This window comes from Frieseomelitta varia, unplaced genomic scaffold (genome assembly GCF_011392965.1).
Source record: "Frieseomelitta varia isolate USP_RPSP 00005682 unplaced genomic scaffold, Fvar_1.2 scaffold_606, whole genome shotgun sequence".
NCBI lineage: Eukaryota > Metazoa > Arthropoda > Insecta > Hymenoptera > Apidae > Frieseomelitta > Frieseomelitta varia.
The window spans coordinates 35,184-41,200 of NW_025110375.1; the positions used below are offsets into that span (position 1 = coordinate 35,184).

The 6,017-nt window shown below is 30.2% G+C and overlaps 1 long non-coding RNA gene across 1 annotated transcript in view; it reads right to left on the reverse strand.

The window, feature by feature from the left end:
* Positions 1-478, reverse strand: part of LOC122534504 — a 35,020-nt gene extending 34,542 nt beyond the window's left edge. Inside the window, exon 1 of the long non-coding RNA XR_006307917.1 lies at positions 399-478. This is a non-coding gene — a long non-coding RNA (uncharacterized LOC122534504). The remainder of the gene's footprint in view (positions 1-398) is intronic.
* Between the last annotated feature and the right edge of the window lie 5,539 nt (positions 479-6,017).

Here is a 6,017-nt window from a genome sequence, read left to right on the forward strand (position 1 = left end):
TTGTCTAATATTTATATTATACAGTACTATATTTGTCTAATATTTATATTATACAGTACTATATTTGTCTAATATTTATATTATACAATACTATATTTGTATAATATTTATATTATACAGTACTATATTTGTATAATATTTATATTACATAATATTATATAATAATTTCCACTTCATTGAACAACTCCTATTCGAACGTATAAAACTGAAGTAATTCCTGTCCGGATGAATAAATGAAACCGAAATAAATAACTATAAATAAAAATACTATAAATAAATCTCTGTTTGAAACAATTTCAGTTCTTTCTTTCTTTTTTTTCCTTTTTTTTTCTTAGCAACCAACGGTGCCGACTGGTCTAACGACTGTTCAACTTTTCGAGAACAAGATCAGGACTCACCTCGTATGCTCTGAAGAGCAGATAAAGCTCCCTCGGCTTGGCGTCCATCGGCAAGCCGCTCACGAACAAGGTGCGCACCTGCAACACGGAAGAAAGAAAGAAAACGATAATCGAGTTAATTAAGCTGATCGGGCCGGGTGAGGGAACGAGACGAGACAGAAATTAAAGAGAACGGGGACGCACGAGAAATGGGGGAGAAGAACTCGAGTTCGTAGTACCGAAGAATGGACGAGGATAACCAGAAATTAGCCTACTCTCTTGTTTCACTGCTGTCCCCCCTGGCGGTGGTTAATTGTCGAATTAATAGGAGACGGTAATACCACCTTTTCTTCGTCTCCTATTCCTCTTTCTAATTTGACGACTGATTCACGTCTCGCTCGAGCAAATCCCGGTTTCCTTCTTTTTCTTTTTTTTTTTTCTTACGGTTTCACGATGGTTAAATACTTTCGCGATAATATAATCTTGACAAGTATGCGATAGTAGATAAATATACGATAGTGATTGACTAAATCTTGTTGTCTCGCGTGAAAAATTTCATTCTTTTTCTTCTTTTTTTTCTTGTTGTTTCACGATTTTTAATTATTACAGTAGAAGTTAAATATTATTTTACGTTAGTTGAATACTTTCGTAATAATAATAATAATAATATAATCTTGTAACAAATACGTGACAACAAACATGTGACATTAAATAAATATATGATAGTGATTCACCGAATCTTGTCATTTCATATGAGAAATTTGCTTTTTAAGTTTGGAAGTCCAGCTTTTTTTTTCTTTTTTCTATTGTTTCGCAATAGTTGAATATTTTCGCAATGATAACAAGTATGTGACAATAAATAAATATATGATAGTTGGTTTTTATGGTTAATTATTATTACAGTTAAATATTATTTTACACTAGTTAAATATTTTCGTAATAATAATAATATAATCTTGTAACAGATACGTGACATTAAATAAATATGTGATAGTGATTAACTAAATCTTGTCATTTCATATGAAAAATTTCATTTTAACATGAATCTAGATGGTAAATATTGAATGGATCAACATTCATGTTTTAAATACATAATTAATTAATTTAATATTGAATTATACCGATCAACTAATTAATTTAATTAAGGGGATCATATTATACTGTAAATAAACAATGAACGAATTAAGAGGATCCTGTTACAAATAAAATCGAAAGGATCTCCTTTAGGAAATTTCTTTCACAATTTTACAAGGAATTCTTTTAACATTCAACGTCCAATCGAATTTCCCTTTGCAGCTAAGACGCTTTCTTACCATTAGTCTAAATAACTCTGCGTTTTGAAATAACAGTTTGGCGACGCATAGTAATAAAACGCAATAACATGGTAACGGATGAACGAAATGAAATCATTGAAATACTTTTTTTTCAACTGCACTCCGCATGAAATATCGCAACGGCGACGAGAAAAATGCATAAAACGGGTCGCGCGTCCCGCGATATTTCATAAAAGTTCGATGCTATTATACAATAAATTCAATTACGCGTTTCGTAGTTTCCGCTCGATTATTGACTGGACGTGAAACTCAATTATACCGCGAGTGGAAAATCAGGCTGAAAGCGAACGGCAGAGAATACGATCGAACGTGTTGACAGAGGCTCGAATTCGGGAGCAAGCCTCTGTGCGTCAGTGTCAAATGTAAAATGAAACAAAAAAAAAAAAAAAAATTACGGGTTATATTAAATTAAGCTCACGTGATTAGCAAGCGCGAAGCTTTAAGCGACTGTGGCGAAGTGATAGATGGTGTGGTCGCACTTGTAGAGTTATTTTCGGTCGACGGCCACTCTCGCGCCGCCGCGTGTTTTCTTTCCATCTATATTTTCTACTTTCAATTTTTCACAAACGCACCGACACACGCTGTTTGTCAAAGTACTTTCGTTCTTTCGACTTAACGTTAACGTTAGATGCTTGCAAATCTTTTACATCATTTTTTTCAACGAAGTACATCGTTTATCTATTGTTACTTATTTATTCAAAAAAGAACAGATTGAAATGGAGATGCTTTTTGAAAATCTGATCACCTACGATGAAATAAGAATGTTTTTCTGTTTTCTCGAAAATCATGACGTACATCAGGCAAAATGGTTCAAAATATATATTCATCGTGTTTTTCTTAAACGATAAACTATGTTAAAATAAATGTTTCAATATTTAAAAAAAAAAAAAAAAAAAAACGATGACCTGCGTTAAGGTAAACGCTTCGAAATAACATAATTTTTCCTTTTGTGAAAACTATGATTCGCGTCAAAATTTAATCATAGTTGATTTAATGACTCGTGTCAAGATTCAATCATTAGTTGACCTAAGTCAATGAATTTTCACTTAATTTGATTTGGATATTATTGAAAAGAGAATGGATAAAGGTTATTTCACACAGAAAATGTCAATTGACAATATTCCGCCGCTAATTCTTTTCGGTTTTACCTAGATCACACGATCTTAAAATGTAACGAGCGATTAGAACGTGTCTTTCTGCCGCGTTGCAACAGTTCTGACAGTTGCAAAATATTGATTCGAATAACACGCGACTAACATCGAGCAATTACTACGTTACATATCGCGAACAGTCACGTCGGAAGAGGGGGAAAAACGAGATTTACGAGTGCCAGTGACGAGAGAACCTATTTATGCGTCCGCAGGAAATCGTACGATCGATTATTCACGTCCTAACAAATTCTAGAATAACATTCCTGCCGAAGTTAACTCGAAAGCGTGTGTCTGCAATTTGAAACTTTAAAAACTGAAATCGGGCACATTAATTGCGAAAAATAGTTTATCATGTCACGTGTATTGTAAAAGAGAATCTTAACTATTTCAATTGCATCGAATGTATAATAGTTCACATTTCGAGTTTATTAACTATAAAAAGGAATCTTAACCATAGTGAAAATGGTGGTTTTGCGCAGTTTTACATTTCGAATTTATTATTTATTTCGTCGAATTTTTTTTACTCGACTAGACTTGTGATTTTTCATTTTTACTAGATTTGTGATTCATAGAAAAATATTTTATTACAAGTGTAGTCTGTTACTCTCGGGAAATTGCAACTCGCAAAATTCTGAAATTTGCCGAGAAAATTTTTTGCACGTTATTTAAGTCTTCGTTGAATGACTTTCCATTGGTAAGCAAAATTACAGTATAAACTGTAATTCTAACTGATTAATCGTGATGATATAATTATTAATTGCAATGGTATAAATAACGTGACGTTAAATATTAACTCCGTTCGTTATTAGATTAAAAAAAAAAAAAAGAAAAATGGCCAAATGATGGAACTTAAAGAAAAAAATTTAATTTAGAAAAGAAGAAAGGAAAATTCTAAAAAAACAAAACAGAAACAAAATTTTAAACACAATTTCACAAATTGCCAATTTATTTTCGATTGTTGGAATCGTGCGATTGCTCAAATAAAAATTATCAGAATATTCTGAATATTCGCTATCGTAACTCAGGTGTACTCGACAAACACCGAAAATTGTCTGGACACGTCAACCTATTCTTGACCCAGTTTTCCGCACGGCCTGAGAACACATTGTGACCGTCACGGAAGTAAGCAAAACGGAGACGGTAAATTACATACTGATTTGGCGCCACGCCAGATGGGAAAGGCTGTCTCCTGCGCTATGCTTCCGACTTTCTTTCGGCGATAAAGGATTCACTGTCCCATGATTTTATTTATTATCACCTAGCCGTGGCCTGTTTGTGCATTTGTAGAGAACTCAATGATGTGAAACTGCACCAGAAATATAAAATTATGTGAAATGCTCAAAATTTAGTTGTCATATATGTATATATTCATATACATTTATATATATATTTCATATATTTTTATATTTCTCTCTCTTTCTCTCTCTCTCTCTCTCTCTCTCTCTCTATATATATATATATATATATATATATATATATATAGTATAATATATATTTAGTACAGTATAATATATATACTGTAGTGTAACATAGTATTTTATATATTTTATATATATTTTTAATAGTATAATATATATTTATAATATATGTTTATAATATATTAGTATAATATATAGTATTTTATATATTTTATATATATTTATAATAGTATAATATATATTTAGTACAGTATAATATACATATACTGTAGTGTAACATAGTATTTTATATATTTTATATATATTTATAATAGTATAATATATATTTATAATATATGTTTAGTATAATATAATAAAATAAAGTAAATTAAATATATAGTATAGTATAATATAATATATATAAGTATATAATAATATAGAACGAATGAAATTTCATACATTTCCTCATATTATTTGCAAGTTTTCCTTCAAAATTAAGCATCTACAAAATTTAAATTTAAATATCTTTAATTAATTAAATATAAATATAATTAAAATTTAAATTTAATCATTTATAAAATTTAAATTTAACGCGCAACGTGAGCAATCAGTATTAGATTTTGGTAGATAGATCGATGCGGTAGTGGAGGGGATAGCGCTAGCGTTTAGGAAAGTGGGGGAAAGGGCTCGCAGGCCGCCAGTTAGCCACCTCTGATCTAAATCTTTCTCGCGTAGGCGCGATTTCCCACAGGAAAATAAAACGATGCGGCGCGCGATGCGTCGAGGAAACAATGCTGTGAACAACGCGACGGAGAACAATGCACGACCAGCCGCTTTCACTGTTCTTAATGCGAACACCGGCCTCGCGATACCTCGACGATGAATTAACGTTTGTCGGGGGGCGAAGTGTCGCTCGATTTCGAAATAAATTTAATTTAATTATCGACAATAAATTTAATTTAATTAGACACGATTAATATACGAATATCATTACAGGAATGAATAAAATATCTGTTGGATATTATAACGAGAACTCTAATAAATATTTTATATATTGCTCGTTGTATACATCATACGCGTGTGATTAAAATTTTTTTCTTGTTTCAACAAATCGAAAGATTTTTAAGTTTCGAAAGAAATACTTGAGATTAGAACGATACGATTCTCTCTTATTTCGAGATACTTTTTACTACTTTTTCTTTTTTTTTTCATTTTTTGGAAAAATGCAACGGAGATAAGAAAAATAAATTTTCTTTTTTTTTGGAGAAATAAGCATGCATTACTTTCATTTGTAATTTTCTAAAAATAATATATTTGTGAAATACATTTATATTATATGTATTAAATTTATATTATATATTATATATATTAAATTTAAAATGTAATTACATAATATTATTTAAAATAACGTTCTATTATTATATAATATTATTATATTATTTTATTATTATGTAAAATTTATATTATTATATAAAATAACATTATATTTATATTATATATATTAAATATAAAATGTAAAATATATTAAATAATATATGAAAGTTATAATTTGGGAAGTTACAAATTAACACAGTCAACGTGCCTTCTTATTTTAATTTACTCTTGTACGCACTCTGTAATACTGTAATTAATTCGTAACGTATAAGGTGAAGAGTTGAGCAATTGCTGAAGAAGGATTATACGTACATGGGTGAATTAAACAGAGAGATTTGAATAAAGATATCGTGTTACATATGTCGTCCGATACAGTCAAACGGA